Source organism: Embiotoca jacksoni, unplaced genomic scaffold (assembly GCF_022577435.1).
Source record: "Embiotoca jacksoni isolate LCO1_2020_lvr unplaced genomic scaffold, fEmbJac1.0.p SCAF_3, whole genome shotgun sequence".
NCBI classification, from domain to species: domain Eukaryota; kingdom Metazoa; phylum Chordata; class Actinopteri; family Embiotocidae; genus Embiotoca; species Embiotoca jacksoni.
The window spans coordinates 9,353,937-9,380,916 of record NW_027185381.1 but is presented as its reverse complement, the minus strand read 5'-3'; the positions used below and the strand labels follow the sequence as shown (position 1 = coordinate 9,380,916).

The 26,980-nt window shown below is 34.8% G+C and overlaps 1 non-coding gene and 28 pseudogenes across 1 annotated transcript; all 29 read left to right on the top strand.

Moving 5' to 3' along the window:
- The first annotated feature begins 729 nt into the window (after window positions 1-729).
- On the top strand, window positions 730-847 carry LOC138206781 (U4 spliceosomal RNA; annotated as a pseudogene).
- Window positions 848-1,637: 790 nt separating this feature from the next.
- Window positions 1,638-1,755, top strand: LOC138206762 (U4 spliceosomal RNA; annotated as a pseudogene).
- A 790-nt stretch (window positions 1,756-2,545) lies between these two features.
- On the top strand, window positions 2,546-2,663 carry LOC138206862 (U4 spliceosomal RNA; annotated as a pseudogene).
- A 790-nt stretch (window positions 2,664-3,453) lies between these two features.
- LOC138206852 (U4 spliceosomal RNA) lies at window positions 3,454-3,571 on the top strand (annotated as a pseudogene).
- A 777-nt stretch (window positions 3,572-4,348) lies between these two features.
- LOC138206851 (U4 spliceosomal RNA) lies at window positions 4,349-4,466 on the top strand (annotated as a pseudogene).
- Window positions 4,467-5,258: 792 nt separating this feature from the next.
- On the top strand, window positions 5,259-5,376 carry LOC138206804 (U4 spliceosomal RNA; annotated as a pseudogene).
- Window positions 5,377-6,166: 790 nt separating this feature from the next.
- On the top strand, window positions 6,167-6,284 carry LOC138206850 (U4 spliceosomal RNA; annotated as a pseudogene).
- A 777-nt stretch (window positions 6,285-7,061) lies between these two features.
- Window positions 7,062-7,179, top strand: LOC138206849 (U4 spliceosomal RNA; annotated as a pseudogene).
- Window positions 7,180-7,971: 792 nt separating this feature from the next.
- Window positions 7,972-8,089, top strand: LOC138206803 (U4 spliceosomal RNA; annotated as a pseudogene).
- A 790-nt stretch (window positions 8,090-8,879) lies between these two features.
- Window positions 8,880-8,997, top strand: LOC138206848 (U4 spliceosomal RNA; annotated as a pseudogene).
- A 777-nt stretch (window positions 8,998-9,774) lies between these two features.
- LOC138206799 (U4 spliceosomal RNA) lies at window positions 9,775-9,892 on the top strand (annotated as a pseudogene).
- A 792-nt stretch (window positions 9,893-10,684) lies between these two features.
- Window positions 10,685-10,802, top strand: LOC138206774 (U4 spliceosomal RNA; annotated as a pseudogene).
- A 790-nt stretch (window positions 10,803-11,592) lies between these two features.
- LOC138206761 (U4 spliceosomal RNA) lies at window positions 11,593-11,710 on the top strand (annotated as a pseudogene).
- Window positions 11,711-12,500: 790 nt separating this feature from the next.
- On the top strand, window positions 12,501-12,618 carry LOC138206864 (U4 spliceosomal RNA; annotated as a pseudogene).
- Window positions 12,619-13,408: 790 nt separating this feature from the next.
- On the top strand, window positions 13,409-13,526 carry LOC138206768 (U4 spliceosomal RNA; annotated as a pseudogene).
- Window positions 13,527-14,305: 779 nt separating this feature from the next.
- Window positions 14,306-14,423, top strand: LOC138206791 (U4 spliceosomal RNA; annotated as a pseudogene).
- Window positions 14,424-15,214: 791 nt separating this feature from the next.
- Window positions 15,215-15,355, top strand: LOC138206801 (U4 spliceosomal RNA). The gene has a single exon (XR_011178962.1). It is a non-coding gene; the product is annotated as a U4 spliceosomal RNA (small nuclear RNA).
- A 769-nt stretch (window positions 15,356-16,124) lies between these two features.
- On the top strand, window positions 16,125-16,242 carry LOC138206798 (U4 spliceosomal RNA; annotated as a pseudogene).
- Window positions 16,243-17,034: 792 nt separating this feature from the next.
- On the top strand, window positions 17,035-17,152 carry LOC138206807 (U4 spliceosomal RNA; annotated as a pseudogene).
- Window positions 17,153-17,942: 790 nt separating this feature from the next.
- Window positions 17,943-18,060, top strand: LOC138206829 (U4 spliceosomal RNA; annotated as a pseudogene).
- Window positions 18,061-18,850: 790 nt separating this feature from the next.
- LOC138206846 (U4 spliceosomal RNA) lies at window positions 18,851-18,968 on the top strand (annotated as a pseudogene).
- A 775-nt stretch (window positions 18,969-19,743) lies between these two features.
- LOC138206770 (U4 spliceosomal RNA) lies at window positions 19,744-19,861 on the top strand (annotated as a pseudogene).
- Window positions 19,862-20,638: 777 nt separating this feature from the next.
- LOC138206787 (U4 spliceosomal RNA) lies at window positions 20,639-20,756 on the top strand (annotated as a pseudogene).
- A 790-nt stretch (window positions 20,757-21,546) lies between these two features.
- Window positions 21,547-21,664, top strand: LOC138206780 (U4 spliceosomal RNA; annotated as a pseudogene).
- Window positions 21,665-22,454: 790 nt separating this feature from the next.
- LOC138206759 (U4 spliceosomal RNA) lies at window positions 22,455-22,572 on the top strand (annotated as a pseudogene).
- A 790-nt stretch (window positions 22,573-23,362) lies between these two features.
- On the top strand, window positions 23,363-23,480 carry LOC138206861 (U4 spliceosomal RNA; annotated as a pseudogene).
- A 790-nt stretch (window positions 23,481-24,270) lies between these two features.
- Window positions 24,271-24,388, top strand: LOC138206845 (U4 spliceosomal RNA; annotated as a pseudogene).
- A 777-nt stretch (window positions 24,389-25,165) lies between these two features.
- On the top strand, window positions 25,166-25,283 carry LOC138206844 (U4 spliceosomal RNA; annotated as a pseudogene).
- Window positions 25,284-26,075: 792 nt separating this feature from the next.
- Window positions 26,076-26,193, top strand: LOC138206802 (U4 spliceosomal RNA; annotated as a pseudogene).
- The last annotated feature ends 787 nt before the right edge of the window (window positions 26,194-26,980 follow it).

Below are 26,980 nucleotides of genomic sequence, written 5' to 3'. Positions count from 1 at the left end.
TATACATTGTCATGATTGCAATAAACAATATATAAATAGCCATGTTTGCAGTAAGCACTATATATTGTTATGATTGCAGTAAACACTATATATTGTTATGATTTCAGATAACTCATATATATATACATATATATATATATAGAGAGAGAGGGTAGAGAGAGAGAGTCTTGTTTACACCACCACTAGATGGTGTTAGCCTGCTGTATTATTTTAAAGTCTGCTGTGGTGTACTTCATAGGCTTTAGAGAAAGACAAAGTTTGGCCCATAAATGTTGTCAGGAGCTTAACAATAAAAGATGCTTTCATATTTCAGCACAATTCTACTTTCAAATGCAGTCTGATCATTTCCTGATCATCACAACCAAGGTAATTAATTCATCCGTTTTTTTTCTTTCAAATATTTGTCTCCTTACTGTTAATGTTGGACAGCCACTTGGAGTTTAAGTTTTGGACTCTTTTTTTCGCAGCTAAAACAACTGCCAGCCTTTTCGTCCTGACTCTTACATCTTATCATACTTTTGAGATATACATACTCTGAGAACTTGAGTTTCATCTCGAGCTTGAGATTGGATTCATGGACATTTTTGTAATTAAGATGTAGTTTTCCAGATTCAACAGCAGGGGGCAGTACTTATCTCATGGCAATGTTGAAACCACACCCACAATGAAAACCCTAAGTGAGAGCTGTAGGGACCAGAGACACTTCCCTGTCGTTTCCACTGTTGATTTATCTTTGCACATTGGCAATATCATAGCTGATGAAGTTATTCCGAGGCTTGATTAATGCTAGTCCAAACCTTCAAACCGATTTGTTAGTATTGGTAATTTTTATCAGTTTCTATGGAGACTCATTATATTGTGAAAAATAATAACAATCATTTAAACTTGAATTGAATTAAGTTGATATGTATACATTGTCATGATTGCAATAAACAATATATAAATAGTCATGTTTGCAGTAAGCACTATATATTGTTATGATTGCAGTAAACACTATATATTGTTATGATTTCAGATAACTTATATATATATACATATATATATATAGAGAGAGAGAGGGTAGAGAGAGAGAGTCTTGTTTACACCACCACTAGATGGTGTTAGCCTGCTGTATTATTTTAAAGTCTGCTGTGGTGTACTTCATAGGCTTTAGAGAAAGACAAAGTTTGGCCCATAAATGTTGTCAGGAGCTTAACAATAAAAGATGCTTTCATATTTCAGCACAATTCTACTTTCAAATGCAGTCTGATCATTTCCTGATCATCACAACCAAGGTAATTAATTCATCCGTTTTTTTTCTTTCAAATATTTGTCTCCTTACTGTTAATGTTGGACAGCCACTTGGAGTTTAAGTTTTGGACTCTTTATTTCGCAGCTAAAACAACTGCCAGCCTTTTCGTCCTGACTCTTACATCTTATCATACTTTTGAGATATACATACTCTGAGAACTTGAGTTTCATCTCGAGCTTGAGATTGGATTCATGGACATTTTTGTAATCAAGATGTAGTTTTCCTGCTTCAACAGCAGGGGGCAGTACTTATCTCATGGCAATGTTGAAACCACACCCACAATGAAAACCCTAAGTGAGAGCTGTAGGGACCAGAGACACTTCCCTGTCGTTTCCACTGTTGATTTATCTTTGCACATTGGCAATATCATAGCTGATGAAGTTATTCCGAGGCTTGATTAATGCTAGTCCAAACCTTCAAACCAATTTGTTAGTATTGGTAATTTTTATCAGTCTCTATGGAGGCTCATTATATTGTGAAAAATAATAACAATCATTTAAACTTGAATTGAATTAAGTTGATATGTATACATTGTCATGATTGCAATAAACAATATATAAATAGCCATGTTTGCAGTAAGCACTATATATTGTTATGATTGCAGTAAACACTATATATTGTTATGATTTCAGATAACTCATATATATATACATATATATATAGAGAGAGAGAGAGGGTAGAGAGAGAGAGTCTTGTTTACACCACCACTAGATGGTGTTAGCCTGCTGTATTATTTTAAAGTCTGCTGTGGTGTACTTCATAGGCTTTAGAGAAAGACAAAGTTTGGCCCATAAATGTTGTCAGGAGCTTAACAATAAAAGATGCTTTCATATTTCAGCACAATTCTACTTTCAAATGCAGTCTGATCATTTCCTGATCATCACAACCAAGGTAATTAATTCATCCGTTTTTTTTCTTTCAAATATTTGTCTCCTTACTGTTAATGTTGGACAGCCACTTGGAGTTTAAGTTTTGGACTCTTTATTTCGCAGCTAAAACAACTGCCAGCCTTTTCGTCCTGACTCTTACATCTTATCGTACTTTTGAGATATACATACTCTGAGAACTTGAGTTTCATCTCCAGCTTGAGATTGGATTCATGGACATTTTTGTAATCAAGATGTAGTTTTCCTGCTTCAACAGCAGGGGGAGGTATTTATCTCATGGCAATGTTGAAACCACACCCACAATGAAAACCCTAAGTGAGAGCTGTAGGGACCAGAGACACTTCCCTGTCGTTTCCACTGTTGATTTATCTTTGCACATTGGCAATATCATAGCTGATGAAGTTATTCCGAGGTTTGATTAATGCTAGTCCAAACCTTCAAACCAATTTGTTAGTATTAGCAATTTTTATCAGTCTCTATGGAGACTCATTATATTGTGAAAAATAATAACAATCATTTAAACTTGTATTGAATTAAGTTGATATGTATACATTGTCATGATTGCAATAAACAATATATAAATAGTCATGTTTGCAGTAAGAACTATATATTGTTATGATTGCAGTAAACACTATATATTGTTATGATTTCAGATAACTTATATATATATACATATATATATATATAGAGAGAGAGGGTAGAGAGAGAGAGTCTTGTTTACACCACCACTAGATGGTGTTAGCCTGCTGTATTATTTTAAAGTCTGCTGTGGTGTACTTCATAGGCTTTAGAGAAAGACAAAGTTTGGCCCATAAATGTTGTCAGGAGCTTAACAATAAAAGATGCTTTCATATTTCAGCACAATTCTACTTTCAAATGCAGTCTGATCATTTCCTGATCATCACAACCAAGGTAATTAATTCATCCGTTTTTTTTCTTTCAAATATTTGTCTCCTTACTGTTAATGTTGGACAGCCACTTGGAGTTTAAGTTTTGGACTCTTTTTTTCGCAGCTAAAACAACTGCCAGCCTTTTCGTCCTGACTCCTACATCTTATCATACTTTTGAGATATACATACTCTGAGAACTTGAGTTTCATCTCGAGCTTGAGATTGGATTCATGGACATTTTTGTAATTAAGATGTAGTTTTCCTGCTTCAACAGCAGGGGGCAGTACTTATCTCATGGCAATGTTGAAACCACACCCACAATGAAAACCCTAAGTGAGAGCTGTAGGGACCAGAGACACTTCCCTGTCGTTTCCACTGTTGATTTATCTTTGCACATTGGCAATATCATAGCTGATGAAGTTATTCCGAGGCTTGATTAATGCTAGTCCAAACCTTCAAACCAATTTGTTAGTATTGGTAATTTTTATCAGTCTCTATGGAGACTCATTATATTGTGAAAAATAATAACAATCATTTAAACTTGAATTGAATTAAGTTGATATGTATACATTGTCATGATTGCAATAAACCATATATAAATAGTAATGTTTGCAGTAAGCACTATATATTGTTATGATTGCAGTAAACACTATATATTGTTATGATTTCAGATAACTCATACATATATACATAGAGAGAGAGAGAGAGAGAGAGAGTCTTGTTTACACCACCACTAGATGGTGTTAGCCTGCTGTATTATTTTAAAGTCTTCTGTGGTGTACTTCATAGGCTTTAGAGAAAGACAAAGTTTGGCCCATAAATGTTGTCAGGAGCTTAACAATAAAAGATGCTTTCATATTTCAGCACAATTCTACTTTCAAATGCAGTCTGATCATTTCCTGATCATCACAACCAAGGTAATTAATTCATCCGTTTTTTTTCTTTCAAATATTTGTCTCCTTACTGTTAATGTTGGACAGCCACTTGGAGTTTAAGTTTTGGACTCTTTATTTCGCAGCTAAAACAACTGCCAGCCTTTTCGTCCTGACTCTTACATCTTATCATACTTTTGAGATATACATACTCTGAGAACTTGAGTTTCATCTCAAGCTTGAGATTGGATTCATGGACATTTTTGTAATCAAGATGTAGTTTTCCTGCTTCAACAGCAGGGGGCAGTACTTATCTCATGGCAATGTTGAAACCACACCCACAATGAAAACACTAAGTGAGAGCTGTAGGGCCCAGAGACACTTCCCTGTCGTTTCCACTGTTGATTTATCTTTGCACATTGGCAATATCATAGCTGATGAAGTTATTCCGAGGCTTGATTAATGCTAGTCCAAACCTTCAAACCAATTTGTTAGTATTGGTAATTTTTATCAGTCTCTATGGAGAGTCATTATATTGTGAAAAATAATAACAATCATTTAAGCTTGAATTGAATTAAGTTGATATGTATACATTGTCATGATTGCAATAAACAATATATAAATAGTCATGTTTGCAGTAAGCACTATATATTGTTATGATTGCAGTAAACACTATATATTGTTATGATTTCAGATAACTCATATATATATACATATATAGAGAGAGAGAGAGAGAGAGGGTAGAGAGAGAGAGTCTTGTTTACACCACCACTAGATGGTGTTAGCCTGCTGTATTATTTTAAAGTCTGCTGTGGTGTACTTCATAGGCTTTAGAGAAAGACAAAGTTTGGCCCATAAATGTTGTCAGGAGCTTAACAATAAAAGATGCTTTCATATTTCAGCACAATTCTACTTTCAAATGCAGTCTGATCATTTCCTGATCATCACAACCAAGGTAATTAATTCATCCGTTTTTTTTCTTTCAAATATTTGTCTCCTTACTGTTAATGTTGGACAGCCACTTGGAGTTTAAGTTTTGGACTCTTTATTTCGCAGCTAAAACAACTGCCAGCCTTTTCGTCCTGACTCTTACATCTTATCGTACTTTTGAGATATACATACTCTGAGAACTTGAGTTTCATCTCGAGCTTGAGATTGGATTCATGGACATTTTTGTAATCAAGATGTAGTTTTCCTGCTTCAACAGCAGGGGGCAGTACTTATCTCATGGCAATGTTGAAACCACACCCACAATGAAAACCCTAAGTGAGAGCTGTAGGGACCAGAGACACTTCCCTGTCGTTTCCACTATTGATTTATCTTTGCACATTGGCAATATCATAGCTGATGAAGTTATTCCGAGACTTGATTAATGCTTGTCCAAACCTTCAAACCAATTTGTTATTATTGGCAATTTTTATCAGTCTCTATGGAGACTCATTATATTGTGAAAAATAATAACAATCATTTAAACTTGAATTGAATTAAGTTGATATGTATACATTGTCATGATTGCAATAAACAATATATAAATAGCCATGTTTGCAGTAAGCACTATATATTGTTATGATTGCAGTAAACACTATATATTGTTATGATTTCAGATAACTCATATATATATACATATATATATATAGAGAGAGAGAGGGTAGAGAGAGAGAGTCTTGTTTACACCACCACTAGATGGTGTTAGCCTGCTGTATTATTTTAAAGTCTGCTGTGGTGTACTTCATAGGCTTTAGAGAAAGACAAAGTTTGGCCCATAAATGTTGTCAGGAGCTTAACAATAAAAGATGCTTTCATATTTCAGCACAATTCTACTTTCAAATGCAGTCTGATCATTTCCTGATCATCACAACCAAGGTAATTAATTCATCCGTTTTTTTTCTTTCAAATATTTGTCTCCTTACTGTTAATGTTGGACAGCCACTTGGAGTTTAAGTTTTGGACTCTTTTTTTCGCAGCTAAAACAACTGCCAGCCTTTTCGTCCTGACTCCTACATCTTATCATACTTTTGAGATATACATACTCTGAGAACTTGAGTTTCATCTCGAGCTTGAGATTGGATTCATGGACATTTTTGTAATTAAGATGTAGTTTTCCTGCTTCAACAGCAGGGGGCAGTACTTATCTCATGGCAATGTTGAAACCACACCCACAATGAAAACCCTAAGTGAGAGCTGTAGGGACCAGAGACACTTCCCTGTCGTTTCCACTGTTGATTTATCTTTGCACATTGGCAATATCATAGCTGATGAAGTTATTCCGAGGCTTGATTAATGCTAGTCCAAACCTTCAAACCAATTTGTTAGTATTGGTAATTTTTATCAGTCTCTATGGAGACTCATTATATTGTGAAAAATAATAACAATCATTTAAACTTGAATTGAATTAAGTTGATATGTATACATTGTCATGATTGCAATAAACCATATATAAATAGTAATGTTTGCAGTAAGCACTATATATTGTTATGATTGCAGTAAACACTATATATTGTTATGATTTCAGATAACTCATACATATATACATAGAGAGAGAGAGAGAGAGAGAGAGTCTTGTTTACACCACCACTAGATGGTGTTAGCCTGCTGTATTATTTTAAAGTCTTCTGTGGTGTACTTCATAGGCTTTAGAGAAAGACAAAGTTTGGCCCATAAATGTTGTCAGGAGCTTAACAATAAAAGATGCTTTCATATTTCAGCACAATTCTACTTTCAAATGCAGTCTGATCATTTCCTGATCATCACAACCAAGGTAATTAATTCATCCGTTTTTTTTCTTTCAAATATTTGTCTCCTTACTGTTAATGTTGGACAGCCACTTGGAGTTTAAGTTTTGGACTCTTTATTTCGCAGCTAAAACAACTGCCAGCCTTTTCGTCCTGACTCTTACATCTTATCATACTTTTGAGATATACATACTCTGAGAACTTGAGTTTCATCTCGAGCTTGAGATTGGATTCATGGACATTTTTGTAATCAAGATGTAGTTTTCCTGCTTCAACAGCAGGGGGCAGTACTTATCTCATGGCAATGTTGAAACCACACCCACAATGAAAACACTAAGTGAGAGCTGTAGGGCCCAGAGACACTTCCCTGTCGTTTCCACTGTTGATTTATCTTTGCACATTGGCAATATCATAGCTGATGAAGTTATTCCGAGGCTTGATTAATGCTAGTCCAAACCTTCAAACCAATTTGTTAGTATTGGTAATTTTTATCAGTCTCTATGGAGAGTCATTATATTGTGAAAAATAATAACAATCATTTAAGCTTGAATTGAATTAAGTTGATATGTATACATTGTCATGATTGCAATAAACAATATATAAATAGTCATGTTTGCAGTAAGCACTATATATTGTTATGATTGCAGTAAACACTATATATTGTTATGATTTCAGATAACTCATATATATATACATATATAGAGAGAGAGAGAGAGAGAGGGTAGAGAGAGAGAGTCTTGTTTACACCACCACTAGATGGTGTTAGCCTGCTGTATTATTTTAAAGTCTGCTGTGGTGTACTTCATAGGCTTTAGAGAAAGACAAAGTTTGGCCCATAAATGTTGTCAGGAGCTTAACAATAAAAGATGCTTTCATATTTCAGCACAATTCTACTTTCAAATGCAGTCTGATCATTTCCTGATCATCACAACCAAGGTAATTAATTCATCCGTTTTTTTTCTTTCAAATATTTGTCTCCTTACTGTTAATGTTGGACAGCCACTTGGAGTTTAAGTTTTGGACTCTTTATTTCGCAGCTAAAACAACTGCCAGCCTTTTCGTCCTGACTCTTACATCTTATCGTACTTTTGAGATATACATACTCTGAGAACTTGAGTTTCATCTCGAGCTTGAGATTGGATTCATGGACATTTTTGTAATCAAGATGTAGTTTTCCTGCTTCAACAGCAGGGGGCAGTACTTATCTCATGGCAATGTTGAAACCACACCCACAATGAAAACCCTAAGTGAGAGCTGTAGGGACCAGAGACACTTCCCTGTCGTTTCCACTATTGATTTATCTTTGCACATTGGCAATATCATAGCTGATGAAGTTATTCCGAGACTTGATTAATGCTTGTCCAAACCTTCAAACCAATTTGTTATTATTGGCAATTTTTATCAGTCTCTATGGAGACTCATTATATTGTGAAAAATAATAACAATCATTTAAACTTGAATTGAATTAAGTTGATATGTATACATTGTCATGATTGCAATAAACAATATATAAATAGCCATGTTTGCAGTAAGCACTATATATTGTTATGATTGCAGTAAACACTATATATTGTTATGATTTCAGATAACTCATATATATATACATATATATATATAGAGAGAGAGAGGGTAGAGAGAGAGAGTCTTGTTTACACCACCACTAGATGGTGTTAGCCTGCTGTATTATTTTAAAGTCTGCTGTGGTGTACTTCATAGGCTTTAGAGAAAGACAAAGTTTGGCCCATAAATGTTGTCAGGAGCTTAACAATAAAAGATGCTTTCATATTTCAGCACAATTCTACTTTCAAATGCAGTCTGATCATTTCCTGATCATCACAACCAAGGTAATTAATTCATCCGTTTTTTTTCTTTCAAATATTTGTCTCCTTACTGTTAATGTTGGACAGCCACTTGGAGTTTAAGTTTTGGACTCTTTTTTTCGCAGCTAAAACAACTGCCAGCCTTTTCGTCCTGACTCCTACATCTTATCATACTTTTGAGATATACATACTCTGAGAACTTGAGTTTCATCTCGAGCTTGAGATTGGATTCATGGACATTTTTGTAATTAAGATGTAGTTTTCCTGCTTCAACAGCAGGGGGCAGTACTTATCTCATGGCAATGTTGAAACCACACCCACAATGAAAACCCTAAGTGAGAGCTGTAGGGACCAGAGACACTTCCCTGTCGTTTCCACTGTTGATTTATCTTTGCACATTGGCAATATCATAGCTGATGAAGTTATTCCGAGGCTTGATTAATGCTAGTCCAAACCTTCAAACCAATTTGTTAGTATTGGTAATTTTTATCAGTCTCTATGGAGACTCATTATATTGTGAAAAATAATAACAATCATTTAAACTTGAATTGAATTAAGTTGATATGTATACATTGTCATGATTGCAATAAACCATATATAAATAGTAATGTTTGCAGTAAGCACTATATATTGTTATGATTGCAGTAAACACTATATATTGTTATGATTTCAGATAACTCATACATATATACATAGAGAGAGAGAGAGAGAGAGAGAGTCTTGTTTACACCACCACTAGATGGTGTTAGCCTGCTGTATTATTTTAAAGTCTTCTGTGGTGTACTTCATAGGCTTTAGAGAAAGACAAAGTTTGGCCCATAAATGTTGTCAGGAGCTTAACAATAAAAGATGCTTTCATATTTCAGCACAATTCTACTTTCAAATGCAGTCTGATCATTTCCTGATCATCACAACCAAGGTAATTAATTCATCCGTTTTTTTTCTTTCAAATATTTGTCTCCTTACTGTTAATGTTGGACAGCCACTTGGAGTTTAAGTTTTGGACTCTTTATTTCGCAGCTAAAACAACTGCCAGCCTTTTCGTCCTGACTCTTACATCTTATCATACTTTTGAGATATACATACTCTGAGAACTTGAGTTTCATCTCGAGCTTGAGATTGGATTCATGGACATTTTTGTAATCAAGATGTAGTTTTCCTGCTTCAACAGCAGGGGGCAGTACTTATCTCATGGCAATGTTGAAACCACACCCACAATGAAAACACTAAGTGAGAGCTGTAGGGCCCAGAGACACTTCCCTGTCGTTTCCACTGTTGATTTATCTTTGCACATTGGCAATATCATAGCTGATGAAGTTATTCCGAGTCTTGATTAATGCTAGTCCAAACCTTCAAACCAATTTGTTAGTATTGGTAATTTTTATCAGTCTCTATGGAGAGTCATTATATTGTGAAAAATAATAACAATCATTTAAGCTTGAATTGAATTAAGTTGATATGTATACATTGTCATGATTGCAATAAACAATATATAAATAGTCATGTTTGCAGTAAGCACTATATATTGTTATGATTGCAGTAAACACTATATATTGTTATGATTTCAGATAACTCATATATATATACATATATAGAGAGAGAGAGAGAGAGAGGGTAGAGAGAGAGAGTCTTGTTTACACCACCACTAGATGGTGTTAGCCTGCTGTATTATTTTAAAGTCTGCTGTGGTGTACTTCATAGGCTTTAGAGAAAGACAAAGTTTGGCCCATAAATGTTGTCAGGAGCTTAACAATAAAAGATGCTTTCATATTTCAGCACAATTCTACTTTCAAATGCAGTCTGATCATTTCCTGATCATCACAACCAAGGTAATTAATTCATCCGTTTTTTTTCTTTCAAATATTTGTCTCCTTACTGTTAATGTTGGACAGCCACTTGGAGTTTAAGTTTTGGACTCTTTATTTCGCAGCTAAAACAACTGCCAGCCTTTTCGTCCTGACTCTTACATCTTAACGTACTTTTGAGATATACATACTCTGAGAACTTGAGTTTCATCTCGAGCTTGAGATTGGATTCATGGACATTTTTGTAATCAAGATGTAGTTTTCCTGCTTCAACAGCAGGGGGCAGTACTTATCTCATGGCAATGTTGAAACCACACCCACAATGAAAACCCTAAGTGAGAGCTGTAGGGACCAGAGACACTTCCCTGTCGTTTCCACTATTGATTTATCTTTGCACATTGGCAATATCATAGCTGATGAAGTTATTCCGAGACTTGATTAATGCTAGTCCAAACCTTCAAACCAATTTGTTATTATTGGCAATTTTTATCAGTCTCTATGGAGACTCATTATATTGTGAAAAATAATAACAATCATTTAAACTTGAATTGAATTAAGTTGATATGTATACATTGTCATGATTGCAATAAACAATATATAAATAGCCATGTTTGCAGTAAGCACTATATATTGTTATGATTGCAGTAAACACTATATATTGTTATGATTTCAGATAACTCATATATATATACATATATATATATAGAGAGAGAGAGGGTAGAGAGAGAGAGTCTTGTTTACACCACCACTAGATGGTGTTAGCCTGCTGTATTATTTTAAAGTCTGCTGTGGTGTACTTCATAGGCTTTAGAGAAAGACAAAGTTTGGCCCATAAATGTTGTCAGGAGCTTAACAATAAAAGATGCTTTCATATTTCAGCACAATTCTACTTTCAAATGCAGTCTGATCATTTCCTGATCATCACAACCAAGGTAATTAATTCATCCGTTTTTTTTCTTTCAAATATTTGTCTCCTTACTGTTAATGTTGGACAGCCACTTGGAGTTTAAGTTTTGGACTCTTTATTTCGCAGCTAAAACAACTGCCAGCCTTTTCGTCCTGACTCTTACATCTTATCATACTTTTGAGATATACATACTCTGAGAACTTGAGTTTCATCTCGAGCTTGAGATTGGATTCATGGACATTTTTGTAATCAAGATGTAGTTTTCCTGCTTCAACAGCAGGGGGCAGTACTTATCTCATGGCAATGTTGAAACCACACCCACAATGAAAACCCTAAGTGAGAGCTGTAGGGACCAGAGACACTTCCCTGTCGTTTCCACTATTGATTTATCTTTGCACATTGGCAATATCATAGCTGATGAAGTTATTCCGAGGCTTGATTAATGCTAGTCCAAACCTTCAAACCAATTTGTTAGTATTGGTAATTTTTATCAGTCTCTATGGAGGCTCATTATATTGTGAAAAATAATAACAATCATTTAAACTTGAATTGAATTAAGTTGATATGTATACATTGTCATGATTGCAATAAACAATATATAAATAGCCATGTTTGCAGTAAGCACTATATATTGTTATGATTGCAGTAAACACTATATATTGTTATGATTTCAGATAACTCATATATATATACATATATATATAGAGAGAGAGAGAGGGTAGAGAGAGAGAGTCTTGTTTACACCACCACTAGATGGTGTTAGCCTGCTGTATTATTTTAAAGTCTGCTGTGGTGTACTTCATAGGCTTTAGAGAAAGACAAAGTTTGGCCCATAAATGTTGTCAGGAGCTTAACAATAAAAGATGCTTTCATATTTCAGCACAATTCTACTTTCAAATGCAGTCTGATCATTTCCTGATCATCACAACCAAGGTAATTAATTCATCCGTTTTTTTTCTTTCAAATATTTGTCTCCTTACTGTTAATGTTGGACAGCCACTTGGAGTTTAAGTTTTGGACTCTTTTTTTCGCAGCTAAAACAACTGCCAGCCTTTTCGTCCTGACTCTTACATCTTATCATACTTTTGAGATATACATACTCTGAGAACTTGAGTTTCATCTCGAGCTTGAGATTGGATTCATGGACATTTTTGTAATTAAGATGTAGTTTTCCTGCTTCAACAGCAGGGGGAGGTATTTATCTCATGGCAATGTTGAAACCACACCCACAATGAAAACCCTAAGTGAGAGCTGTAGGGACCAGAGACACTTCCCTGTCGTTTCCACTGTTGATTTATCTTTGCACATTGGCAATATCATAGCTGATGAAGTTATTCCGAGGCTTGATTAATGCTAGTCCAAACCTTCAAACCGATTTGTTAGTATTGGTAATTTTTATCAGTCTCTATGGAGACTCATTATATTGTGAAAAATAATAACAATCATTTAAACTTGAATTGAATTAAGTTGATATGTATACATTGTCATGATTGCAATAAACAATATATAAATAGCCATGTTTGCAGTAAGCACTATATATTGTTATGATTGCAGTAAACACTATATATTGTTATGATTTCAGATAACTCATATATATATACATATATATATAGAGAGAGAGAGAGGGTAGAGAGAGAGAGTCTTGTTTACACCACCACTAGATGGTGTTAGCCTGCTGTATTATTTTAAAGTCTGCTGTGGTGTACTTCATAGGCTTTAGAGAAAGACAAAGTTTGGCCCATAAATGTTGTCAGGAGCTTAACAATAAAAGATGCTTTCATATTTCAGCACAATTCTACTTTCAAATGCAGTCTGATCATTTCCTGATCATCACAACCAAGGTAATTAATTCATCCGTTTTTTTTCTTTCAAATATTTGTCTCCTTACTGTTAATGTTGGACAGCCACTTGGAGTTTAAGTTTTGGACTCTTTTTTTCGCAGCTAAAACAACTGCCAGCCTTTTCGTCCTGACTCTTACATCTTATCATACTTTTGAGATATACATACTCTGAGAACTTGAGTTTCATCTCGAGCTTGAGATTGGATTCATGGACATTTTTGTAATTAAGATGTAGTTTTCCTGCTTCAACAGCAGGGGGCAGTACTTATCTCATGGCAATGTTGAAACCACACCCACAATGAAAACCCTAAGTGAGAGCTGTAGGGACCAGAGACACTTCCCTGTCGTTTCCACTGTTGATTTATCTTTACACATTGGCAATATCATAGCTGATGAAGTTATTCCGAGGCTTGATTAATGCTAGTCCAAACCTTCAAACAAATTTTTTAGTATTGGTAATTTTTATCAGTCTCTATGGAGACTCATTATATTGTGAAAAATAATAACAATCATTTAAACTTGAATTGAATTAAGTTAATATGTATACATTGTCATGATTGCAATAAACAATATATAAATAGTCATGTTTGCAGTAAGCACTATATATTGTTATGATTGCAGTAAACACTATATATTGTTATGATTTCAGATAACTCATACATATATACATAGAGAGAGAGAGAGAGAGAGAGAGAGTCTTGTTTACACCACCACTAGATGGTGTTAGCCTGCTGTATTATTTTAAAGTCTGCTGTGGTGTACTTCATAGGCTTTAGAGAAAGACAAAGTTTGGCCCATAAATGTTGTCAGGAGCTTAACAATAAAAGATGCTTTCATATTTCAGCACAATTCTACTTTCAAATGCAGTCTGATCATTTCCTGATCATCACAACCAAGGTAATTAATTCATCCGTTTTTTTTCTTTCAAATATTTGTCTCCTTACTGTTAATGTTGGACAGCCACTTGGAGTTTAAGTTTTGGACTCTTTATTTCGCAGCTAAAACAACTGCCAGCCTTTTCGTCCTGACTCTTACATCTTATCATACTTTTGAGATATACATACTCTGAGAACTTGAGTTTCATCTCGAGCTTGAGATTGGATTCATGGACATTTTTGTAATTAAGATGTAGTTTTCCTGCTTCAACAGCAGGGGGCAGTACTTATCTCATGGCAATGTTGAAACCACACCCACAATGAAAACCCTAAGTGAGAGCTGTAGGGACCAGAGACACTTCCCTGTCGTTTCCACTGTTGATTTATCTTTGCACATTGGCAATATCATAGCTGATGAAGTTATTCCGAGGCTTGATTAATGCTAGTCCAAACCTTCAAACCAATTTGTTAGTATTGGTAATTTTTATCAGTCTCTATGGAAACTCATTATATTGTGAAAAATAATAAAAATCATTTAAACTTGAATTGAATTAATTTGATATGTATACATTGTCATGATTGCAATAAACAATATATAAATAGTCATGTTTGCAGTAAGCACTATATATTGTTATGATTGCAGTAAACACTATATATTGTTATGATTTCAGATAACTCATACATATATACATAGAGAGAGAGAGAGAGAGAGAGAGAGAGAGAGAGAGAGTCTTGTTTACACCACCACTAGATGGTGTTAGCCTGCTGTATTATTTTAAAGTCTGCTGTGGTGTACTTCATAGGCTTTAGAGAAAGACAAAGTTTGGCCCATAAATGTTGTCAGGAGCTTAACAATAAAAGATGCTTTCATATTTCAGCACAATTCTACTTTCAAATGCAGTCTGATCATTTCCTGATCATCACAACCAAGGTAATTAATTCATCCGTTTTTTTTCTTTCAAATATTTGTCTCCTTACTGTTAATGTTGGACAGCCACTTGGAGTTTAAGTTTTGGACTCTTTATTTCGCAGCTAAAACAACTGCCAGCCTTTTCGTCCTGACTCTTACATCTTATCGTACTTTTGAGATATACATACTCTGAGAACTTGAGTTTCATCTCGAGCTTGAGATTGGATTCATGGACATTTTTGTAATCAAGATGTAGTTTTCCTGCTTCAACAGCAGGGGGCAGTACTTATCTCATGGCAATGTTGAAACCACACCCACAATGAAAACCCTAAGTGAGAGCTGTAGGGACCAGAGACACTTCCCTGTCGTTTCCATTGTTAATTTATCTTTGCGCAGTGACAGTATTGTAGCCTATGAGGTTTATCCGAGGCGCGATTATTGCTATTTGAAAACTTTAACCAATACCCCGCCTTGATGACTTGAAATATAGTCAGAAAAGGCAATTTTTGTCAGTCTCTATGGAGACTCACTATATTGTGAAAGATAATAATAATCATTTATACTTGAACTGAATTAAGTTGGTGATATGGTATACAATGTCATGATTGCAATAAACAATATATAAATAGTCATGTTTGCAGTAAACACTATATATTATGATTTCAGATAACTCATATATATATATATATACATATAGAGAGAGAGAGAGAGAGAGGGTAGAGAGAGAGAGTCTTGTTTACACCACCACTAGATGGTGTTAGCCTGCTGTATTATTTTAAAGTCTTCTGTGGGGTACTTCATAGGCTTTAGAGAAAGACAAAGTTTGGCCCATAAATGTTGTCAGGAGCTTAACAATAAAAGATGCTTTCATATTACAGCACAATTCTACTTTCAAATGCAGTCTGATCATTTCCTGATCATCACAACCAAGGTAATTAATTCATCCGTTTTTTTTCTTTCAAATATTTGTCTCCTTACTGTTAATGTTGGACAGCCACTTGGAGTTTAAGTTTTGGACTCTTTATTTCGCAACTAAAACAACTGCCAGCCTTTTCGTCCTGACTCTTACATCTTATCATACTTTTGAGATATACATACTCTGAGAACTTGAGTTTCATCTCGAGCTTGAGATTGGATTCATGGACATTTTTGTAATCAAGATGTAGTTTTCCTGCTTCAACAGCAGGGGGCAGTACTTATCTCATGGCAATGTTGAAACCACACCCACAATGAAAACCCTAAGTGAGAGCTGTAGGGCCCAGAGACACTTCCCTGTCGTTTCCACTGTTGATTTATCTTTGCACATTGGCAATATCATAGCTGATGAAGTTATTCCGAGTCTTGATTAATGCTAGTCCAAACCTTCAAACCAATTTGTTAGTATTGGTAATTTTTATCAGTCTCTATGGAGACTCATTATATTGTGAAAAATAATAACAATCATTTAAACTTGAATTGAATTAAGTTGATATGTATACATTGTCATGATTGCAATAAACAATATATAAATAGTCATGTTTGCAGTAAGCACTATATATTGTTATGATTGCAGTAAACACTATATATTGTTATGATTTCAGATAACTCATATATATATACATATATATAGAGAGAGAGAGAGAGAGGGTAGAGAGAGAGAGTCTTGTTTACACCACCACTAGATGGTGTTAGCCTGCTGTATTATTTTAAAGTCTGCTGTGGTGTACTTCATAGGCTTTAGAGAAAGACAAAGTTTGGCCCATAAATGTTGTCAGGAGCTTAACAATAAAAGATGCTTTCATATTTCAGCACAATTCTACTTTCAAATGCAGTCTGATCATTTCCTGATCATCACAACCAAGGTAATTAATTCATCCGTTTTTTTTCTTTCAAATATTTGTCTCCTTACTGTTAATGTTGGACAGCCACTTGGAGTTTAAGTTTTGGACTCTTTTTTTCGCAGCTAAAACAACTGCCAGCCTTTTCGTCCTGACTCTTACATCTTATCATACTTTTGAGATATACATACTCTGAGAACTTGAGTTTCATCTCGAGCTTGAGATTGGATTCATGGACATTTTTGTAATTAAGATGTAGTTTTCCTGCTTCAACAGCAGGGGGCAGTACTTATCTCATGGCAATGTTGAAACCACACCCACAATGAAAACCCTAAGTGAGAGCTGTAGGGACCAGAGACACTTCCCTGTCGTTTCCACTGTTGATTTATCTTTGCACATTGGCAATATCATAGCTGATGAAATTATTCCGAGACTTGATTAATGCTAGTCCAAACCTTCAAACCAATTTGATATTATTGGCAATTTTTATCAGTCTCTATGGAGACTCATTATATTGTGAAAAATAATAACAATCATTTAAATTTGAATTGAATTAAGTTGATATGTATACATTGTCATGATTGCAATAAACAATATATAAATAGCCATGTTTGCAGTAAGCACTATATATTGTTATGATTGCAGTAAACACTATATATTGTTATGATTTCAGATAACTCATATATATATACATATATATATATAGAGAGAGAGGGGGTAGAGAGAGAGAGTCTTGTTTACACCACCACTAGATGGTGTTAGCCTGCTGTATTATTTTAAAGTCTGCTGTGGTGTACTTCATAGGCTTTAGAGAAAGACAAAGTTTGGCCCATAAATGTTGTCAGGAGCTTAACAATAAAAGATGCTTTCATATTTCAGCACAATTCGACTTTCAAATGCAGTCTGATCATTTCCTGATCATCACAACCAAGGTAATTAATTCATCCGTTTTTTTTCTTTCAAATATTTGTCTCCTTACTGTTAATGTTGGACAGCCACTTGGAGTTTAAGTTTTGGACTCTTTTTTTCGCAGCTAAAACAACTGCCAGCCTTTTCGTCCTGACTCTTACATCTTATCATACTTTTGAGATATACATACTCTGAGAACTTGAGTTTCATCTCGAGCTTGAGATTGGATTCATGGACATTTTTGTAATTAAGATGTAGTTTTCCTGCTTCAACAGCAGGGGGCAGTACTTATCTCATGGCAATGTTGAAACCACACCCACAATGAAAACCCTAAGTGAGAGCTGTAGGGACCAGAGACACTTCCCTGTCGTTTCCACTGTTGATTTATCTTTGCACATTGGCAATATCATAGCTGATGAAGTTATTCCGAGGCTTGATTAATGCTAGTCCAAACCTTCAAACCAATTTGTTAGTATTAGCAATTTTTATCAGTCTCTATGGAGACTCATTATATTGTGAAAAATAATAACAATCATTTAAACTTGAATTGAATTAAGTTGATATGTATACATTGTCATGATTGCAATAAACAATATATAAATAGTCATGTTTGCAGTAAGAACTATATATTGTTATGATTGCAGTAAACACTATATATTGTTATGATTTCAGATAACTTATATATATATACATATATATAGAGAGAGAGAGAGAGGGTAGAGAGAGAGAGTCTTGTTTACACCACCACTAGATGGTGTTAGCCTGCTGTATTATTTTAAAGTCTGCTGTGGTGTACTTCATAGGCTTTAGAGAAAGACAAAGTTTGGCCCATAAATGTTGTCAGGAGCTTAACAATAAAAGATGCTTTCATATTTCAGCACAATTCTACTTTCAAATGCAGTCTGATCATTTCCTGATCATCACAACCAAGGTAATTAATTCATCCGGTTTTTTTCTTTCAAATATTTGTCTCCTTACTGTTAATGTTGGACAGCCACTTGGAGTTTAAGTTTTGGACTCTTTATTTCGCAGCTAAAACAACTGCCAGCCTTTTCGTCCTGACTCTTACATCTTATCGTACTTTTGAGATATACATACTCTGAGAACTTGAGTTTCATCTCGAGCTTGAGATTGGATTCATGGACATTTTTGTAATCAAGATGTAGTTTTCCTGCTTCAACAGCAGGGGGCAGTACTTATCTCATGGCAATGTTGAAACCACACCCACAATGAAAACCCTAAGTGAGAGCTGTAGGGACCAGAGACACTTCCCTGTCGTTTCCACTGTTGATTTATCTTTGCACATTGGCAATATCATAGCTGATGAAGTTATTCCGAGGCTTGATTAATGCTAGTCCAAACCTTCAAACCAATTTGTTAGTATTGGTAATTTTTATCAGTCTCTATGGAGACTCATTATATTGTGAAAAATAATAACAATCATTTAAACTTGAGTTGAATTAAGTTAATATGTATACATTGTCATGATTGCAATAAACAATATATAAATAGTCATGTTTGCAGTAAGCACTATATATTGTTATGATTGCAGTAAACACTATATATTGTTATGATTTCAGATAACTCATACATATATACATAGAGAGAGAGAGAGAGAGAGAGTCTTGTTTACACCACCACTAGATGGTGTTAGCCTGCTGTATTATTTTAAAGTCTGCTGTGGTGTACTTCATAGGCTTTAGAGAAAGACAAAGTTTGGCCCATAAATGTTGTCAGGAGCTTAACAATAAAAGATGCTTTCATATTTCAGCACAATTCTACTTTCAAATGCAGTCTGATCATTTCCTGATCATCACAACCAAGGTAATTAATTCATCCGTTTTTTTTCTTTCAAATATTTGTCTCCTTACTGTTAATGTTGGACAGCCACTTGGAGTTTAAGTTTTGGACTCTTTATTTCGCAGCTAAAACAACTGCCAGCCTTTTCGTCCTGACTCTTACATCTTATCATACTTTTGAGATATACATACTCTGAGAACTTGAGTTTCATCTCGAGCTTGAGATTGGATTCATGGACATTTTTGTAATTAAGATGTAGTTTTCCTGCTTCAACAGCAGGGGGCAGTACTTATCTCATGGCAATGTTGAAACCACACCCACAATGAAAACCCTAAGTGAGAGCTGTAGGGACCAGAGACACTTCCCTGTCGTTTACACTGTTGATTTATTTTTGCACATTGGCAATATCATAGCTGATGAAGTTATTCCGAGGCTTGATTAATGCTAGTCCAAACCTTCAAACCAATTTGTTAGTATTGGTAATTTTTATCAGTCTCTATGGAGACTCATTATATTGTGAAAAATAATAACAATCATTTAAACTTGAATTGAATTAATTTAATATGTATACATTGTCATGATTGCAATAAACAATATATAAATAGTCATGTTTGCAGTAAGCACTATATATTGTTATGATTGCAGTAAACACTATATATTGTTATGATTTCAGATAACTCATACATATATACATAGAGAGAGAGAGAGAGAGAGAGAGTCTTGTTTACACCACCACTAGATGGTGTTAGCCTGCTGTATTATTTTAAAGTCTGCTGTGGTGTACTTCATAGGCTTTAGAGAAAGACAAAGTTTGGCCCATAAATGTTGTCAGGAGCTTAACAATAAAAGATGCTTTCATATTTCAGCACAATTCTACTTTCAAATGCAGTCTGATCATTTCCTGATCATCACAACCAAGGTAATTAATTCATCCGTTTTTTTTCTTTCAAATATTTGTCTCCTTACTGTTAATGTTGGACAGCCACTTGGAGTTTAAGTTTTGGACTCTTTATTTCGCAGCTAAAACAACTGCCAGCCTTTTCGTCCTGACTCTTACATCTTATCGTACTTTTGAGATATACATACTCTGAGAACTTGAGTTTCATCTCGAGCTTGAGATTGGATTCATGGACATTTTTGTAATCAAGATGTAGTTTTCCTGCTTCAACAGCAGGGGGCAGTACTTATCTCATGGCAATGTTGAAACCACACCCACAATGAAAACCCTAAGTGAGAGCTGTAGGGACCAGAGACACTTCCCTGTCGTTTCCACTGTTGATTTATCTTTGCACATTGGCAATATCATAGCTGATGAAGTTATTCCGAGACTTGATTAATGCTAGTCCAAACCTTCAAACCAATTTGTTATTATTGGTAATTTTTATCAGTCTCTATGGAGACTCATTATATTGTGAAAAATAATAACAATCATTTAAACTTGAATTGAATTAAGTTGATATGTATACATTGTCATGATTGCAATAAACAATATATAAATAGCCATGTTTGCAGTAAGCACTATATATTGTTATGATTGCAGTAAACACTATATATTGTTATGATTTCAGATAACTCATATATATATACATATATATATATATAGAGAGAGAGGGTAGAGAGAGAGAGTCTTGTTTACACCACCACTAGATGGTGTTAGCCTGCTGTATTATTTTAAAGTCTGCTGTGGTGTACTTCATAGGCTTTAGAGAAAGACAAAGTTTGGCCCATAAATGTTGTCAGGAGCTTAACAATAAAAGATGCTTTCATATTTCAGCACAATTCTACTTTCAAATGCAGTCTGATCATTTCCTGATCATCACAACCAAGGTAATTAATTCATCCGTTTTTTTTCTTTCAAATATTTGTCTCCTTACTGTTAATGTTGGACAGCCACTTGGAGTTTAAGTTTTGGACTCTTTTTTTCGCAGCTAAAACAACTGCCAGCCTTTTCGTCCTGACTCTTACATCTTATCATACTTTTGAGATATACATACTCTGAGAACTTGAGTTTCATCTCGAGCTTGAGATTGGATTCATGGACATTTTTGTAATTAAGATGTAGTTTTCCAGATTCAACAGCAGGGGGCAGTACTTATCTCATGGCAATGTTGAAACCACACCCACAATGAAAACCCTAAGTGAGAGCTGTAGGGACCAGAGACACTTCCCTGTCGTTTCCACTGTTGATTTATCTTTGCACATTGGCAATATCATAGCTGATGAAGTTATTCCGAGGCTTGATTAATGCTAGTCCAAACCTTCAAACCGATTTGTTAGTATTGGTAATTTTTATCAGTTTCTATGGAGACTCATTATATTGTGAAAAATAATAACAATCATTTAAACTTGAATTGAATTAAGTTGATATGTATACATTGTCATGATTGCAATAAACAATATATAAATAGTCATGTTTGCAGTAAGCACTATATATTGTTATGATTGCAGTAAACACTATATATTGTTATGATTTCAGATAACTTATATATATATACATATATATATATAGAGAGAGAGAGGGTAGAGAGAGAGAGTCTTGTTTACACCACCACTAGATGGTGTTAGCCTGCTGTATTATTTTAAAGTCTGCTGTGGTGTACTTCATAGGCTTTAGAGAAAGACAAAGTTTGGCCCATAAATGTTGTCAGGAGCTTAACAATAAAAGATGCTTTCATATTTCAGCACAATTCTACTTTCAAATGCAGTCTGATCATTTCCTGATCATCACAACCAAGGTAATTAATTCATCCGTTTTTTTTCTTTCAAATATTTGTCTCCTTACTGTTAATGTTGGACAGCCACTTGGAGTTTAAGTTTTGGACTCTTTATTTCGCAGCTAAAACAACTGCCAGCCTTTTCGTCCTGACTCTTACATCTTATCATACTTTTGAGATATACATACTCTGAGAACTTGAGTTTCATCTCGAGCTTGAGATTGGATTCATGGACATTTTTGTAATCAAGATGTAGTTTTCCTGCTTCAACAGCAGGGGGCAGTACTTATCTCATGGCAATGTTGAAACCACACCCACAATGAAAACCCTAAGTGAGAGCTGTAGGGACCAGAGACACTTCCCTGTCGTTTCCACTGTTGATTTATCTTTGCACATTGGCAATATCATAGCTGATGAAGTTATTCCGAGGCTTGATTAATGCTAGTCCAAACCTTCAAACCAATTTGTTAGTATTGGTAATTTTTATCAGTCTCTATGGAGGCTCATTATATTGTGAAAAATAATAACAATCATTTAAACTTGAATTGAATTAAGTTGATATGTATACATTGTCATGATTGCAATAAACAATATATAAATAGCCATGTTTGCAGTAAGCACTATATATTGTTATGATTGCAGTAAACACTATATATTGTTATGATTTCAGATAACTCATATATATATACATATATATATAGAGAGAGAGAGAGGGTAGAGAGAGAGAGTCTTGTTTACACCACCACTAGATGGTGTTAGCCTGCTGTATTATTTTAAAGTCTGCTGTGGTGTACTTCATAGGCTTTAGAGAAAGACAAAGTTTGGCCCATAAATGTTGTCAGGAGCTTAACAATAAAAGATGCTTTCATATTTCAGCACAATTCTACTTTCAAATGCAGTCTGATCATTTCCTGATCATCACAACCAAGGTAATTAATTCATCCGTTTTTTTTCTTTCAAATATTTGTCTCCTTACTGTTAATGTTGGACAGCCACTTGGAGTTTAAGTTTTGGACTCTTTATTTCGCAGCTAAAACAACTGCCAGCCTTTTCGTCCTGACTCTTACATCTTATCGTACTTTTGAGATATACATACTCTGAGAACTTGAGTTTCATCTCCAGCTTGAGATTGGATTCATGGACATTTTTGTAATCAAGATGTAGTTTTCCTGCTTCAACAGCAGGGGGAGGTATTTATCTCATGGCAATGTTGAAACCACACCCACAATGAAAACCCTAAGTGAGAGCTGTAGGGACCAGAGACACTTCCCTGTCGTTTCCACTGTTGATTTATCTTTGCACATTGGCAATATCATAGCTGATGAAGTTATTCCGAGGTTTGATTAATGCTAGTCCAAACCTTCAAACCAATTTGTTAGTATTAGCAATTTTTATCAGTCTCTATGGAGACTCATTATATTGTGAAAAATAATAACAATCATTTAAACTTGTATTGAATTAAGTTGATATGTATACATTGTCATGATTGCAATAAACAATATATAAATAGTCATGTTTGCAGTAAGAACTATATATTGTTATGATTGCAGTAAACACTATATATTGTTATGATTTCAGATAACTTATATATATATACATATATATATATATAGAGAGAGAGGGTAGAGAGAGAGAGTCTTGTTTACACCACCACTAGATGGTGTTAGCCTGCTGTATTATTTTAAAGTCTGCTGTGGTGTACTTCATAGGCTTTAGAGAAAGACAAAGTTTGGCCCATAAATGTTGTCAGGAGCTTAACAATAAAAGATGCTTTCATATTTCAGCACAATTCTACTTTCAAATGCAGTCTGATCATTTCCTGATCATCACAACCAAGGTAATTAATTCATCCGTTTTTTTTCTTTCAAATATTTGTCTCCTTACTGTTAATGTTGGACAGCCACTTGGAGTTTAAGTTTTGGACTCTTTTTTTCGCAGCTAAAACAACTGCCAGCCTTTTCGTCCTGACTCCTACATCTTATCATACTTTTGAGATATACATACTCTGAGAACTTGAGTTTCATCTCGAGCTTGAGATTGGATTCATGGACATTTTTGTAATTAAGATGTAGTTTTCCTGCTTCAACAGCAGGGGGCAGTACTTATCTCATGGCAATGTTGAAACCACACCCACAATGAAAACCCTAAGTGAGAGCTGTAGGGACCAGAGACACTTCCCTGTCGTTTCCACTGTTGATTTATCTTTGCACATTGGCAATATCATAGCTGATGAAGTTATTCCGAGGCTTGATTAATGCTAGTCCAAACCTTCAAACCAATTTGTTAGTATTGGTAATTTTTATCAGTCTCTATGGAGACTCATTATATTGTGAAAAATAATAACAATCATTTAAACTTGAATTGAATTAAGTTGATATGTATACATTGTCATGATTGCAATAAACCATATATAAATAGTAATGTTTGCAGTAAGCACTATATATTGTTATGATTGCAGTAAACACTATATATTGTTATGATTTCAGATAACTCATACATATATACATAGAGAGAGAGAGAGAGAGAGAGAGTCTTGTTTACACCACCACTAGATGGTGTTAGCCTGCTGTATTATTTTAAAGTCTTCTGTGGTGTACTTCATAGGCTTTAGAGAAAGACAAAGTTTGGCCCATAAATGTTGTCAGGAGCTTAACAATAAAAGATGCTTTCATATTTCAGCACAATTCTACTTTCAAATGCAGTCTGATCATTTCCTGATCATCACAACCAAGGTAATTAATTCATCCGTTTTTTTTCTTTCAAATATTTGTCTCCTTACTGTTAATGTTGGACAGCCACTTGGAGTTTAAGTTTTGGACTCTTTATTTCGCAGCTAAAACAACTGCCAGCCTTTTCGTCCTGACTCTTACATCTTATCATACTTTTGAGATATACATACTCTGAGAACTTGAGTTTCATCTCGAGCTTGAGATTGGATTCATGGACATTTTTGTAATCAAGATGTAGTTTTCCTGCTTCAACAGCAGGGGGCAGTACTTATCTCATGGCAATGTTGAAACCACACCCACAATGAAAACACTAAGTGAGAGCTGTAGGGCCCAGAGACACTTCCCTGTCGTTTCCACTGTTGATTTATCTTTGCACATTGGCAATATCATAGCTGATGAAGTTATTCCGAGGCTTGATTAATGCTAGTCCAAACCTTCAAACCAATTTGTTAGTATTGGTAATTTTTATCAGTCTCTATGGAGAGTCATTATATTGTGAAAAATAATAACAATCATTTAAGCTTGAATTGAATTAAGTTGATATGTATACATTGTCATGATTGCAATAAACAATATATAAATAGTCATGTTTGCAGTAAGCACTATATATTGTTATGATTGCAGTAAACACTATATATTGTTATGATTTCAGATAACTCATATATATATACATATATAGAGAGAGAGAGAGAGAGAGGGTAGAGAGAGAGAGTCTTGTTTACACCACCACTAGATGGTGTTAGCCTGCTGTATTATTTTAAAGTCTGCTGTGGTGTACTTCATAGGCTTTAGAGAAAGACAAAGTTTGGCCCATAAATGTTGTCAGGAGCTTAACAATAAAAGATGCTTTCATATTTCAGCACAATTCTACTTTCAAATGCAGTCTGATCATTTCCTGATCATCACAACCAAGGTAATTAATTCATCCGTTTTTTTTCTTTCAAATATTTGTCTCCTTACTGTTAATGTTGGACAGCCACTTGGAGTTTAAGTTTTGGACTCTTTATTTCGCAGCTAAAACAACTGCCAGCCTTTTCGTCCTGACTCTTACATCTTATCGTACTTTTGAGATATACATACTCTGAGAACTTGAGTTTCATCTCGAGCTTGAGATTGGATTCATGGACATTTTTGTAATCAAGATGTAGTTTTCCTGCTTCAACAGCAGGGGGCAGTACTTATCTCATGGCAATGTTGAAACCACACCCACAATGAAAACCCTAAGTGAGAGCTGTAGGGACCAGAGACACTTCCCTGTCGTTTCCACTATTGATTTATCTTTGCACATTGGCAATATCATAGCTGATGAAGTTATTCCGAGACTTGATTAATGCTTGTCCAAACCTTCAAACCAATTTGTTATTATTGGCAATTTTTATCAGTCTCTATGGAGACTCATTATATTGTGAAAAATAATAACAATCATTTAAACTTGAATTGAATTAAGTTGATATGTATACATTGTCATGATTGCAATAAACAATATATAAATAGCCATGTTTGCAGTAAGCACTATATATTGTTATGATTGCAGTAAACACTATATATTGTTATGATTTCAGATAACTCATATATATATACATATATATATATAGAGAGAGAGAGGGTAGAGAGAGAGAGTCTTGTTTACACCACCACTAGATGGTGTTAGCCTGCTGTATTATTTTAAAGTCTGCTGTGGTGTACTTCATAGGCTTTAGAGAAAGACAAAGTTTGGCCCATAAATGTTGTCAGGAGCTTAACAATAAAAGATGCTTTCATATTTCAGCACAATTCTACTTTCAAATGCAGTCTGATCATTTCCTGATCATCACAACCAAGGTAATTAATTCATCCGTTTTTTTTCTTTCAAATATTTGTCTCCTTACTGTTAATGTTGGACAGCCACTTGGAGTTTAAGTTTTGGACTCTTTTTTTCGCAGCTAAAACAACTGCCAGCCTTTTCGTCCTGACTCCTACATCTTATCATACTTTTGAGATATACATACTCTGAGAACTTGAGTTTCATCTCGAGCTTGAGATTGGATTCATGGACATTTTTGTAATTAAGATGTAGTTTTCCTGCTTCAACAGCAGGGGGCAGTACTTATCTCATGGCAATGTTGAAACCACACCCACAATGAAAACCCTAAGTGAGAGCTGTAGGGACCAGAGACACTTCCCTGTCGTTTCCACTGTTGA